This window comes from Astatotilapia calliptera, chromosome 6, assembly GCF_964374335.1.
Source record: "Astatotilapia calliptera chromosome 6, fAstCal68.1, whole genome shotgun sequence".
In the NCBI taxonomy this organism is placed as follows: domain Eukaryota; kingdom Metazoa; phylum Chordata; class Actinopteri; order Cichliformes; family Cichlidae; genus Astatotilapia; species Astatotilapia calliptera.
The window spans coordinates 41,490,981-41,506,617 of record NC_137427.1 but is presented as its reverse complement, the minus strand read 5'-3'; the positions used below and the strand labels follow the sequence as shown (position 1 = coordinate 41,506,617).

The 15,637-nt window shown below is 44.0% G+C and overlaps 1 pseudogene; it reads left to right on the top strand.

Moving 5' to 3' along the window:
- The first annotated feature begins 211 nt into the window (after positions 1 to 211).
- On the top strand, positions 212 to 1,179 carry LOC145429344 (uncharacterized; annotated as a pseudogene).
- The last annotated feature ends 14,458 nt before the right edge of the window (positions 1,180 to 15,637 follow it).

Sequence of the window (15,637 nt, the reverse complement as noted above, 5' to 3'; positions counted from 1 at the left end):
GCCTCGTGCTGGAGGACACCCCGGTGTGGGACGGCGGTCCGCACCTTCTTTGCGACGTTTCCACTGGCCGCCCCCACCCAGTGGTTCCCCTTTCGTGGCGTCGTCGTGTTTTTGACTCGGTGCATGCCCTCTCTCATCCTAGCGTCCGGGCCTCGGTCAAGCTGGTCAGTGCCAGGTTTGTTTGCCCGGGCCTTCGGAAGACGGTGAAAGAATGGGCGGCAGTTTGTATCCCATGCCAACGCTCGAAAATCCACCGGCACACACAGGCACCCCTCGAACCTTTCCGTGTCGGGTAGGCGTTTTCGATCACGTTCATGTGGACCTGGTTGGTCCCTTGCCGCAGTCACAGGGTTTCAAGCACCTTTTGACTGTGGTGGACCGCACGACCAGGTGGCCGGAGGCAGTACCCCTGGCGTCCACGACAGCGGTGACGGTGGCCAGGGCATTTTTGTCAACGTTTCACGTTTCAGCCCCCTTGCTGACATTACCTCGGACAGGGGCCCCCAGTTTGTTTCTGAGCTTTGGTCTGCTATGGCTGACGGCCTGGGAGTCAAGGTCCACCGCACCACAGCATACCCGCAAGCTAACGGGATGTGCGAACGGTTTCACCGGTCACTTAAGGCCGCGCTCCAGGCTTCCTTAACAAGTGGCGACTGGGTCGACCGTCTTCCGTGGTTTTTGCTGGGATTGCGTAGCACGGTTAAAGAAGACCTCGGGGTTTCCCCGGCTGAACTGGTCCTCGGCCAGCCTCTCCGGGTCCCCAGGGAATTCGTACCTGAGAGCCCTCCCCCATGTTTCGATACCTCTTTGTTGCCTTTTCGCCCCCCAAGAGACTCATTTCCTGTTCCTGGTCCTGTGCACCACTGCCTGCCTGACACATTTGTTCCGAGTTCGTTGGACTCTGCTCGTTTCGTTTTCGTCACGCACAATGTCCATAGGACTCCGCTGCGTCCACCATATGACAGGCCATACAGGGTTCTTAAACCAGGCAACAAACATTTCATTTTGGACTTTGGCGGTCGGCAGGAGGTTGTCTCTGTTGACAGACCTAAGCCTGCACATGTTATGCAAGAGGATCAGGTGGTCCCGCCCACCTGCCACCGGGCTGATGGATTCTGTTTTTTCCCCCAGGAGCGACCCAAAATCAACGGAATCCGAGTTGTCTGCAGCTTTTTCTGACCGCCAGTGCCAGCCTCGCTCCCGGGCTGGGTTGCCCTCTGTCAGTTCCCCACCCCCCCCCCAGTTCAGCTGTTCCGGCCGTTTGCTTAAGCCCCGGGTCCTGGACTAGTTCTGCTGGGTGTTCGGGGGGGGGGGGGGGGGGGCATGTGTGGTGGACCACTAGAGGGCTCCACTCACACCCAGTGTATAGGAAGTGTGTCCCTGTGTTTTGTGGCGCGATATGCGCAGTTGATGTTGGAGACAAATAAAGGAGTGAGAACTGAGAGCTCTGTGTCGTTGATGCTTACCTCCACATTTCTTCCTTTATTACTTCCTTTACTTCCTGAGCTCATGAATAAGTTCACAAATCACTCTGTTTGACATAAGGGGCTTAATATCTCTCCTGTCCTGCTGCTTCTCTTCCTCCTCATCCTAAGCTTCCTTCTCATCCTCAACTTCCATCCAATTGTAATTCAATCTAATTGTATCTCTCCCTCTCCTCTTCCTTATTTTGTTGGAGCTGTGAACAGAATTAGTGTGAATCTGAATTAATTTGTGCAAACAAGAAAAATCTACAGCTTTTCGGTCAGAGATGGTCTTGTGATTTCAGCCGGGTAGAGTAGATTTATGTGTTGATACCGCCTGCTTCAGCTCTACGACCGGCTGCTTTAACCACGTGCTGAACTTTGGCCCAGCATTGAATGAATGAATGAATGAATGAATGAATGAATCAAGGCTTTATTGGCCACATGCAGGTTGCCCCGCAGTGGAATAGAAACCCAGAACCCCCCCCCCCCCCCCGACTTACACACACAACATAGACATCACATGGGAATACAGGTCGGAGAACGGCAGCGTTACAGAAAAACACTGAAAAAGTAAAAAGTACACAACAATGGGAATGTAGAAGAGGAAAACGAGACCTCTACTCATGCTGGGCTCCTATGGGAGGACAGCATGGGGACAGGAAACAAAAAAACTCCTCTGCACAGAGAGCACATAAATGTCCACAACATTATAGAACATGTGACAAGCCACAGGTACGGTGTACATTTTAGGACATCGTCAGATCTCAGGAAAAAAGTTGTCAGGTCTCAGTCTCACACGAAAAAATGTCAGGTCTCAGAATCACATGAAAAAATGTCAGGTCTCAGACTCACATGAAAAAATGTCAGATCTCAGAATCACATGAAAAAATGTCAGGTCTCAGACTCACATGAAAAAATGTCAGGTCTCAGAATCACATGAAAAAATGTCAGGTCTCAGTCTCACATGAAAAAATGTCAGGTCTCAGAATCACATGAAAAAATGTCAGGTCTCAGTCTCACACGAAAAAATGTCAGGGCTCAGAATCACATGAAAAAGATGTCAGGTCTCAGTCACACACGAAAAAATGTCAGGTCTCAGAATCACATGAAAAAATATCAGGTCTCAGAACACGAGTAGTGTGTGTGAGAGGTAAAAGTTCAGTAGTGTTTGAGAGCGTTTCAGTAGTATGTGTGAGAGGTAAAATTTCAGTAGTGTGTGTGAGAGCGTTTCAGTAGTGTGTGTGAGAGCTAAAATTTCAGTAGTGTGTGTGAGAGCTAAAATTTCAGTAGTGTGTGTGAGAGCTAAAATTTCAGTAGTGTGTGTGAGAGCGTTTCAGTAATAATGTCCCTTACGGCACCTCATAGTGTTTAAATGAGACACAGAGACAAGAATGTAACTCAAAAGAACCAGCCAACTTTAGTGAAATAAACCATAAGGTTGACAAGCACAGGTTAAAGACACTTTACAATGGTAGAAAGGAAACTTACAAAAATTAAAAGAAAAGTAACACACATAAACTACTAAAGCAATGACTTGGCCAAGTGTTACTTTTGGTTTTCAATGTTCGGGTTTCAATGTTTGGGTGCACCCTAGTAACTTGACTCCTTAACTCTTATAGAAACAGATTACACAAATCCAATGTACATTCAAATGAAAATCTCACACTCTTTTCACATGTGAAGAATGTTCTACACAACAGCTCATTATTTAAAGTCCCAAATAAAAAATGTCCAAGTGGTAAAGTCCAAAAAATTCCCAGGGTGTGAAAGAAAATAGGGGTGAGAGAATGTCAGTCAGTGGTCTTATGTATAACCAGCTGTGCGTGAAAGTGTAAGTGATACAGTCCTACCACACCGCAAGGTGCAGCAGATCATCAAGTGGAAAAGAAGCGACTCTCAGTCTCTCTAAGTCCAGGTGGGAAGGCTCGCCATCTATTTCACCGGAGGAATCCACCTCAGGAACAATTCAGCATACAAAAAAAACCTGACCTGTCAACAGACAGGGTCAGAAGAGCAATTCAAATATGAATTATGTTGTTCTAGCTATAATTCACAACTTGGGGTTTTGTTGAAATCACATTCAACATCAATTTGCAATAAAAATACTCAAATTTGCAAAAATAAAACATTTCTCTTACACAAACTATGCATTAAACCAAGTAAAGTCAGTGCATATGCATATATGTCGCATAAGCGACAATTATTAATCAAACAATTGAGATTAATTCAGTTTGAAACAGTGTGAAACAGACGTGAACTAACTGAGACATACAACATGTGCTCACCGATCTCAGTGCATCACGGCTGAAGACAATGGCATGGTGTCTCTCGGTCGGAAAATGAGGGGCTCTAAATAACGTAGCAGGAAGTGTTGTTTTTCTCTTTAATAACCGTAATACGACGTGAAGGAAAATAAACATAAGTTGCGCTTCAAGTGTTACCTTACTTCTGGAAGCAGATTGAGATGAACTTTCAGGCCGGTGATAGCAACCAGAGCTAACAAAGGCTAACAGTTTAGCTCCACGCGGTACTTTCTAAAGTCACCAGAAAACTGCAGCATTTGCCTGTCTACTCACTGCGGCTACTTTTAACATGAAAGGTAGCTGATAACCAGTGAACTTATGTGCAGCACAGTTGGTTGCAACTTATATCTATATACTTTATACTTTTTCCAGCTAAAAAACTTCAGTCTCTCTTTTCTCCTACCAGCACGTGACTACCTCCACACATAGCAGCGAACACAGAGCACGTGGGTGAGACATACAGCGGCAGGCTGCTCTCCCATTGGTCAAAGCATACTGGGACCTGTGCATTTTAATTGGTTGGGCAGGCTGTCCATCTCTCCTCATATCAGTCCTTAAAGTGGTACCCTCATTGTATGCAGTGTTGCCAACTTAGCGATTTTGTCGCTATATTTAGCGAGTTTTCAGACCCCCTTAGCGACTTTTTTTCTAAAAAGCGACTAGCGACAAACCTGGCGACTTTTTCTGGTGTTATTGGAGACTTATTTATGACGACTTTTTGACGTGAAAGGGCGTGTTGCTCTTACTCTCAGCAAGCAGCGGTTGCTGCCGTGAGCACCTCACCCGTGCTAAAGCGCTCATAGTCCTCCCCCAGCTGCAATCAGGGCAGGAGACGTTCACACCTGTGCGTCCAAACTGCAAATGAATCGCGCATGAGCGAAGCCGCTGCTCCCGCACTGACTGTAACGCAGTCAGTTCTTCTTTTACTGTTATGCTGTTTTGTGGATCACAAGGTTTAAAACTACTTATAAACAGACACACTCACACACAAAGTAACTCCACCGGAGTGCCTATTTCGGGCCACTTTTGCCGTTCGAAGCCCGGATAAAGGAGCAGGGTTGGAATTGTGACATTAAAAAACAATAATTGCTAAGAGAAATTAAATTTGTAGTTCTAAATAAATTCTAAATGTATTTAGGATGTTTTTTGCTGACTTTATGTCTCTTCCACGATGTTATTTCTCTCTCCAACAGCATAGGTTACAATTATATTAGCATGACCAATTATGCAAATTAGGTGATGATGTCATTTAGCGACTTCTAGCGACTTTTAGGACAGCCAATAGCGATTTTGCTTACTGAGGAGTTGGCAACACTGATTGTATGTGGGTTACATTTGTGTCTTGTAGCATCTCATATGCTCCTGCTCAAAATCATGTTCATGTCATTCCTGGTTATTCCCAGTTCAGGTTTTAGTTTTAGTTCTCACCCCCTGTTCACGTTGCTTTGTTTTTGTTTTCATGTTTTTCAGCCAAATAAATGGCTCGCTTTTTGTTAACCTTAGTTTGTTTTCCCCCATGTCTGCTTTTGGTTCCATTCCTTAAACACCAGCTGCGCAGCCGTGACACCCCGAGACTTGGGGCCAATCTGCATGCTCTAAATAACCCTTTACGGTGGGGACAGTGGGGGCTGACCTTGAGCACTTTGGTTCCCCAGGGTTTTGTCACTGGATGGGTTGTAGGAAATGAAGGTCCTTATTGAGAATGTTGGTTAGCTGGCTCAGTAAAAGGAGAAGAGAACTTCTTGGTCTTCTTCATAGGGCAATTCACGTGGCTTTGCTCATGTTGCATGTTGACTCACCTCTCCTTTTTAATTACACTAGTTATTGCAGGTTTTGGGGAGGAGGTGTGGATGAGCACTGTTGAACAGCAGTCTCACCTCACATCTGTTCCTCAGTTATAAAAGGAATCATGATTCACATAGTGATACTCATCAATTTGACCCCTCTGGCTACCTATTTGGTGTGTCCCAGAGATCCCATGGGTTATGTTGTCAGGGTCCTTTTGGCCTCGTGGTAGGGTCTCCCATAACAAATTGGTCCTGGGTCAGAGACCAGACAAAGAGCGATTAAGAAGACCCCTATGGGTACAACATCAAGGGAACAGTTTACCCTGCCCAGGATAGAGTTGTGGGGGCTAAGCATGCTGGAGCCAGGCCTGGGGAGGTTGCAAGTAGGGCAAGTGCCTGGTGGTCAGGCACAGCCCAAAAAAGGGACATGAGACCATCTTCCTGTAGACCCACTATCCGCAGGGGGTGCCATAGGGGTCGGGTGCAGTGTGTGCCGGGCAGGAGCCAAAGTAGACACCATGGTGGACCGATCCCTGGCTACCAAGGCTTACAATAGGGACATAGAACGTCACCTATCTGGTGGGGAAAGAGCTTGAGTTGGCGTGTGAGGTTGAGCAGTACGAGCTATATATATTTTGGGTGGGTATCCTGGTATCCCCCCAGCTTGCTGTGTGTTTTTAGCATTTTTCATGGTGGACAAAAGAGTTTGTTCCCTGCACCTTCAGGTCAGGGAATGGCTCATGACTAGAGTTGGGTATCAATTTTGATTTCTATAACTGATTCGATTCCATTTCACAAGGTCCTCACAAAATTCGATCCAAAATATAATTTAATTTATTTTAAACACTAACAAGAGGAGCCTATAGAGACATGTTAACTCAGAAAGCGGATACAAGAAGAGAATGAAAATGCTCTGTTTCCTGAGGAAGATGAAATCTTTCAACATCTGCAGTAAAATATTTGCTCTGCTACACACTGGATATTTTTGAAAGTGTAATAGAGACAAGTTCACTAAATAAACTGTTGTCTCATTATCTTTTTCTTATTTAGCTGGTCCTTTAGAGGTCACCACAGTAGATAATCTGCTTCTATCTCACCCTATCCCTAGCATCCTCCTCTGTCACACCAAGCCTCTGCATGTCCTCTTTCACCACATCCATGAAATTTCTTTGGGATCTTCCTTTTGTCCTACTGCCTGGGAGCTCCATATTCAACAATCTTTACTCCGTATATTCACTATCCCTTCTCTGCACATCTCCAAACAATTTCAACTTTGCATCTCTAATTTTGTTTCCAAAATGCACAAGCTGAGCTGTCCTTTTGATATGCTCATGTCTAATCCTGTCCATTCTGGTAACTTCCAATGAAATTCTGTGAACATCATAGTCCATGAGACTTCCACCTGATTTCATTTGTCAACCTGTCCATCACCATTGCAAACAAGAAAGGCTCAGAGCTGATGCTAGGTATTATCCAACCCTCCCTTGAACTAATGTGTCACTCTTACTGCACACCGCACCACTGTCCTGCTCTCCTCATTCCTGCATTACTGCCACATACTTCTCTTCCACTCCTGACTCCCTAAGACACACACACAGTTCTTCTTGGCAGCGTATCATCTGCTTTCTCTAGATCCACAAACACAGGGTGCAGGTCCTTCTGACCATTTCTATAGTACTCCATCAAACTGACCAAACTGTTATCAATCATGAATAATTCTGACCACTGTCTGAATGCAGGCAGCAGCACCTTCTCTAAGAGCATGATTCAGCTCCACTGCTCAAGGACAGAAGCAGTAAATATATCATAATACTTTTAATAATTGTCTATAATACAATTTATCTGTCTGGCAGAGCATCATCTGTCAGACAATAATTTATTTGTACTTTGAAAGTAAATATATATAAGCACAGTATACAAAGAAAAAGAAGAAGAAGAAACAGCTGAAGAAACAATAGAGAAATAATACATCATAAATAATCAATAATATTACATTATCATATTTATCCTTTCTTAAAGGTAGGACCTTATCAGGCATCCACAAGATAATCAATTACTAATGGCTTGAAAACACAGAAGTCCTCCTTTCTTTGTTTCTCCTTCTACTGCTTCCTGATAATACTAGTATTTTTGAAATGGTTGAGCTAAGTCCTTTGGCTAAGTGGATTGAATTTAACATCCTTGTCAGATGTGCTCTTTTTGTTTATTCAGGCACAGTCTTAGCTTTTCCATGGATATTTGGTTAGCTGGAAACTGTGTGCTGTCATGTTTTCAGAGGATGATCAGAAGGATGGTGATGAAATTAGAAAAAGCAGAAGAAAAAACTACTTGTGTTCCTGTCAAAAACCTCAAAGATTTACCACATGAGAAAAGAAAGAGACAAGGAGAGAGAGTGAAAAACAGGGCAGATAACTGTGAGCTTGAATGTCTGTGCAAAGAAGTGTGTCTTTGGGTGATTGGTAATGTAGGGGAACTAAATATTCTTGTGGTTATTCTCCCGTAGGAAAAAAGCAAGTCTGTGGAGTGTGTAAATGCTCAGTCTATGTGTGTGTGTGTGTGTGTGTGTGTGTGTGGTGTTGTGATTGACAGGCCATGACGAGGTGCCTCTCATTCCTATCTGCAAACTGAACCTTGTATCCGACAGTTATTTGGATCAATCAAAAACTTCCAGGATGGGAATGTTGAAGAAGCAGGCAAACATGACTTGCTTCCCTGGTTTTACACAAATCGAGCCAGACAGATTGAGCCAATCTTCTCCCCTCTTCTCCACAACATTAGACAACTGTTATGCCATGCTACCAAATTCTTTTTGCAGACATTCTTCTTGAAGCCCTTCCGAACACGTCATACATATTCAGTCTTTTACTAAATGTACTCTCATGATCCCTATAGAAGCAGTAAGGGTATAGTTAGTTTTACTGTAAAAGAAAGTTATTTTCACATGACTATCATCTTAAATTAAATTAGGCACCAAGTGTGGCAGCGTGTGTGGAGTTTTGGAGCGAGTGCGGCTGAAGAGGAGTGCGTGTGTGCGGAGGAGCTGTGGCGGTGACTGTGTGGAAGAGGAAGCGTGTGTGTGGATTCCCCCCCCCCCCTTTCTCTCCCTGGAGCCCTGGACCCCCCCTCCCAACTCACTGTACATATAGGGCTTTGGAGCGTGATGTCACGGGGGTGGGCGTGGAAAGGATTTTGGCCCGATCCGCCATTTTGGGGGTCTAAGTAAGGAGCGAAAGCATAGACATGGTTCGTACTTGCTGTGTGGTCGGTCGGCTGCAATGTTCGATCTTACGACCGGCACGGGAATAAGTTTCGATTGTCTTTTTATGCTTTCCCAACCTGGAAGCAACATGAAGGAGCTCATGTATCGGATATTACCAAACGAAGGCGTCTAGCCTGGATAGCAGCCGTGAGACGAGCTGATATCAAGTTCTGTTACGTCTCCAGATATCAGTTGGTGCTCAAGACATTTTCATTGCGGTAAGTTCTAAATATGTTCACATCACACTTTATAGCTGAATAATATCATCGTTGGTGGTCTCGGAAGTTATAGAAATTGCGATCAAACATAGAATGGAGTGACTTGATTGGTTGATGTAAGGACAATAAATGAAATGAGACAGGAAGGACACAAATTGGCGTTAATAATTTACCCGATTATCAATGTGTTAATTTGCATGTACTTTACAATTATGGGCATATAATATGATAACGATATTTTAGCAGTTCAATGATAAATGTGTAACATTAATTATGGTGGGGGGTGGAAAATGGCTATATCACTCGATGCACTCCAGCTGACTTACTTTGACGACGTACTCAGAGTTTGGCGGCTTGAAAATAGCCAAATCTTGCACCCAGCCATTTGTAAATTGGATGTGCGCCTCCAGTGACTTGTAATTACGAAACTGGTTCGCTGTGTAAGCGCTTACTCCACAAACAAGATACGTGAAGATATCGGGGTAGGACAGTGGCGGTAAGTCGTCTGGGTCTTTACTCCACTGCCGTATTTCATATGGGTCCAGATTTGCGATGCACTCTATTTTTTTTCAAGTACCGCTGCTTCGCCTCTGGACGCAATCGGTCTCTATACCGTCCATTTTCTTTTGAGCTGCTTTTAAGCACGTTTCTTGTCGTCGTCGTCGTTCCAACACAGTGTGTTTGTTTTGATTCGTAGACCCCGAAAATGGAGCTGTGCTCCCACAATGCATTGCGGCGTGACGTCAACTCCAAAGCCCTATATATAGCACTAAGGTGATCCCTGTTGTGAATAAATCTCCTTTTGTTCTCTTAAAAAAAAAAAAAAGAAAAAAAAAGAAGCCCTTCCGAACACGTCATACATATTCAGTCTTTTACTAAATGTACTCTCATGATCCCTATAGAAGCAGTAAGGGTATAGTTAGTTTTACTGTAAAAGAAAGTTATTTTCACATGACTATCATCTTAAATTAAATTAGGGCTCCACCACACTTTAGCTTTCTACAGATTTGTACCACAGAGGTGTACCAAGTCAGTGTAACATCCAGTATGCTAACATTTAAGAAAGAGGATATATGATGGAGAGGCAGAGAAAGCACTGATACTAATGTGGAGGGATAGGTATTGAAGGTAGGTAGTGAACGACCTAAAGATTTGTCGTACAACCACCAGCACCAACTCCCACTAAGAAAGCATTCTCAGTTGCAAGTACGTGAAATGATAAGAGCAAACATTGGGAGGAGCGTTCCACTGGTGGTGATAGCTCACAGAATGCAAATAAATGATAGTAAGTCAGTAAGTAAAGGAATAATGATGCTAAGCTCAAAACTGTTAGCATTAATGTTTACTAATGTACTAAAGTGACACACTTTAGTTGATCTTCATGGGAAAGTGCTGTCAGTTATTCCCCAGGCACCTGGCGTCTGTGCTGTTCACAATTCCATTGCTGAACTTCCTCTCTGCGCCGTCGATTAGAGCTTGGCATGCTCCTTTCATCCTTCAGTTTCTGTTCCGACGCAGCTGAAGAATTAGGGTAGAGCAAGTCTTACACCCTAGTTGCCTTCCTCAACGTCAACGTCGAATCTCTTTCACTCCTTCTGGATGTTTGCTGTTCAAAGTCTCCTCTCGACGATCTTCTGGAAGCCCAGTGGCACAGCTCTCTGCTTTAGCTTCTCTAGATCAAGTGGCACAGTCCTCTGTGGGTTCTCAACTGTGCTGAAGGTGATCTCTGCTCCTCACTGATCCTCTTGAAGCCTCTCTCCTGGCCTCAGGTTCCATCTTGTGCATGATCTCCTGCAGTCGCTCCTTCTCATGGTACCTCACGACACCTGCAAATTAAAACTGAAACTCCTGTTTTGCCACATGGTCCATGCCATGCCAACTTCACATTTGCAAACAACTGCATCTCATAAGAGTAATAAAGTATTCAGCATCACAGAGATAAGTATTATTGCAGTTTTCACAATGGGAGCTTTTTTGATCAGTCCTGACTTCTGACTTTTGGTGGCGCTGTCACTTGGTGTTCGCTCTCTCTGTGGTAGAGTATCAATTCCTGGTCCTGCTTAAACACAGTGGTGTTTTTGAGTAGCTTATCTGCTTAGCAATTTAATTAAAAACTTTTAGATACCTTCTTTTTTCATAGTATAATCTTAACGTGCTTCATCCGAAGCACACTGTCTGTGTACTCACTACCTAACGTATAGCCAAAGTATTCACTCACTGTGTTTTTACTGTTTCGCGAGCTTAGCTTAGCTCGTAGTCAACTCGCTAGCAGCATGGCCTCTTCACCTGTCCCTTTTGCACTTTCCTGCTCATTGTGTCAGATGTTTAGTTACTCCTTGGCCTCCTTTAGCAGTAATGATACTTGTAACAAATGTAGTATATTTGGAGCTCTGGAGGCCAGGATTACTGAATTGGAGACTCGGCTTCGCACTCTTCATTCACCCGTAGCTAGCCAGGCCCCTGTAGCTGGTGCAGCCGAAGATAGCGTAGGCCCCGCTAGCTGTTCCCCGGCAGACCCCAAGCAGCTGGGGAAAGAGGGTGGCTGGGTGACAGTGAGGAGGAAGCATAGTGGTGTACCTGGGGCTTCTGTTTAAGACTAACCTGTTCATGTACCTAACCGTTGTTGCCCACTTTGCGACACACCCGCCGGGGGTCAAACTCTGGTAATTGGCGATTCTGTTCTCAGACATGTGAAGCTAGAGACACCGGCAACCATAGTCAATTGTCTTCCAGGGGTCAGAGCAGGCGACATTGAGGGAAATTTAAAACTGCTGGCTAAGGGTAAACGTAAATTCAGTAAAATCATAATTCACATCGGCAGTAATGACACCCTGTTATGCCAATCGGGGGTCACTAAAATCAATATTGAATCGGTGTGCAACTTTGCCAAAACAATGTTTTCTCTGGTCCCCTCCCCAATCAGACCAGGAGTGGCATGTTTAGCCGCATGTTCTCCTTAAATTGCTGGCTGTCTGAGTGGTGTCCAAAAAACGATGTGGGCTTCATAGATATTTGGCAAACCTTCTGGAGGAAACCTGGTCTTGTTAGGAGAGACGGCATCCATCCCACTTTGGATGGAGCAGCTCTCATTTCTAGAAATATGGACAAATTTATTAAACCCCCAAAATATGACTATCCAGAGGTGGGACCAGGAAGCAGAGTTGCAGTCTTACACGCCTCTCTGCAGCTTCTCTCCTCCTGCTACCCCCACAAAAACCCATCTCCATAGAGACTGTGTTAGCTCCCAAACAGACAAAAAACAAACTAAAAACCAGCAACAAACAACTTAAACATAAAAAAATCACAAAGAAAGAACAATACAATATCCCCATCAGAACCAAAGAGTAAAACAGTGAAATGTGGATTATTAAATATTAGGTCTCTCTCCTCCAAGTCTCTGTTAGTACATGACTTAATAATTGATCAACATATCAATTTACTCTGCCTTACAGAAACCTGGTTACAGCAGGATGATTATGTTACTTTAAATGAATCAACACCCCCGAGTCATTCTAACTACCAGAAATCTCGAAGCATAGGCTGAGGGGGCAGTGTGGCAGCAATTTTTCACACCAGCCTATTAATCAACCAAAGACCCAGACAGACTTTTAATTCATTTCAAAGCCTGATGCTTAGCCTTGTCCATCCCAGCTGTGAAACTGTCACGGTCGGACGGCCCTTTCCGGACGACCCTGCTTGTGTTTAGGTTTTCTGTATGTGTGTTTGCTTCTCCCTCCCTGGCCCTCGGGGTTGTTTACGGAAGTGCGCGCCGTGGGAGAGGCGTGTCCTGGCGACTGTCGTCATTGGGAGTCCCTCTTCGCTGTTGCCGGCCCACCTGCAGCTGATTACCTGACCAGTGGTTGGTAATCATTCCTCCAGGCTAGAAAGGGGTATTTAACCTGGACTCGCGGCGACAGTCGACGTGGGATTATTACTCCGAACTGGTATAGTCTGTGCGAGCAGTGTGAGTATGTTATTCGGCTAGCGTGTGGCTAACGCTGGATTTTCCTTCTTCCTCCAGGAGGGGCGAGCGGAGAAGCGAGTTGGGGAGCACACACACTAAGGGAGTTACTACACGGAACGCACTGGGAGCAAGGGACGAGCACGATTGGAAAATTGCACTTTTGAATGGATTGTTGGACTTGTCTGTTTCACTGTAAAAAAACGCACTGTGTTTCTGTGAGCAAGAACCGCGCCTGGGTCCCTCTTTTCCGTGACAGAAACTCAGAAACCAGTCTTACTTGTTATCATCGATTATCCACCTGGGCCTTACACTGAGTTTCTGTCTGATTTCTCAGACTTTTTATCTGATTTAGTTCTCAGCTCAGATAAAATAATTATTGTGGGTGATTTTAACATTCATGTAGATGCTAAAAATGACACCCTCCACATGTTATTAGACTCAACTGGCTTCTCTCAAACTGTAAAAGAACCCACCCACCACTTTAATCACACTCTAGACCTTGTTTTAACATATGGCATAGAAACTGAACATTTAACAGTGTTTCCTGAAAACCCTCTCCTGTCTGATCATTTTCTGATAACAATTACATTTACAATAATTGATTACACAGCAGTGGGGAGTAGACTTCATCACAGTAGATTTCTTTCTGAAAGCGCTGTAACTAAGTTTAAGAATATATTCCACCCACTATTATCATCTTCAATGCCCTGTACCAACATAGAGCAGAGCAGCTACCTGAACGCTACTCAACAGAGGTCGATTATCTTGTTAATAATTTTACCTCCTCACTACGTACGACTCTGGATAATGTAGCTCCTGTGAAAACTAAGGTCTCTAATCAGAAGTACCTGACTCCGTGGTATAATTCCCAAACACGCAGCCTAAAGCAGATGACTCGTAAGCTGGAGAGGAAATGGCGTCTCACAAAGTTAGAGGATCATCATTTAACCTGGAGAAATAGTTTGTTGCTTTATAAGAAAGCCCTCCGCAAAGCCAGAACATCTTACTATTCATCACTGATTGAAGAAAATAAGAACAACCCCAGGTTTCTCTTCAGCACAATAGAGCTCTGACAAAAAGTCAGAGCTCTATTGAGCCAATCATCCCTTTAACATTAACTAGTAATGACTTAATGAACGTCTTCACAAATAAAATTGTATTCATTAGAGAAACAAATACCAGTAATCATCCCACAGATGTAATATTATCTACAGCTACTCTTAGTACCATTGATGTTAAGTTAGACTCTTTTTCTCTAATTGATCTTTCTGAGTTAACTTCAATAATTACTTCCTCCAAACCATCAACGTGTCTTTTAGACCCCATTCCTACAAAACTGCTCAAAGAAGTCCTGCCATTAATTAATACTTCAATCTTAAATATGATCAACCTATCTCTAATGATTGGCTATGTACCACAGACCTTCAAGCTGGCTGTAGTTAAACCTTTACTCAAAAAGCATCTCTAGACCCAGCAGTCTTAGCTAATTATAGGCCAATCTCCAACCTTCCTTTCATATCAGAAATCCTTGAAAGAGTAGTTGTCAAACAGCTAACAGATCATCTGCAGAGGAATGGCTTATTTGAAGAGTTTCAGTCAGGTTTCAGAGCTCATCACAGCACAGAAACAGCTTTAGTGAAGGTTACAAATGATCTTCTTATGGCCTCTGACAGTGGACTCATCTCTGTGCTTGTCCTGCTAGACCTTAGTGCAGTGTTTGATACTGTTGACCATAATATTCTATTAGCGCAATTAGAGCACCCTGTAGGTATTACAGGTACTGTGCTGCAGTGGTTTGTATCATATCTATCTAATAGACAACAATTTGTGCATGTAAATGGAGAGTCCTCTTCACACACTAAGGTCAATTATGGTGTTCCACAGGGTTCAGTGTTAGGACCTATTCTATTCTTCCCTTAGGCAGCATCATTAGAAGACATAGCATACATTTTCACTGCTATGCAGATGACACCCTGCTCTATCTATCCATGAAGCCAGATAACACACACCAATTAGTTAAACTGCAGGAATGTCTTAAAGACATAAAGACCCTGATGGCCGCTAACATACATTTTCTCTTTGTGTGTGTTTCTCATTTTGTGATCCTGACTCAATTTTCCCACTTAAAGCAGTCATTTTCCTTTTTCCCAGGATTGCTAACCCAATTTTGATTTCCCACACTAAATAACAGCCATCCTCTGTGTTCTCACCTGCTCCTCTCACTCTGTTCTCCTCTCCGACTTTACAGTCCAATGGCAGTTGGTTCACTTTAGCTCTGTCCTGTGTTTTCCACTGTTACCATTTTACTCCAAACGTGGCACATGTCACTCAGACACTACCCTCAAAAGTCCTCTTCACACACAGTGAAGTTGCAGCTTGCTGGAAACGCATCTCCATTCATTCAATCAAGATGATGGATCTTCTCTTTGTCTTTCTGATGCCGTTTGCCCATAGCGTTGCTGGACCTGTCTGCTCAGGACTCTGCTGTTGTCTCTTGACCTGCTGTCAACAGTTGATGTTCATGCCTGTGCTTCTGGAACTGCACTCCTTGTCTTCAAGGATAGGTTAGCTTCCTTGGAGCTTGCTTTTTTAGGATGAGGAACACAGTGAAGCTGTAAACACAATTCAGCCAAAAACTCG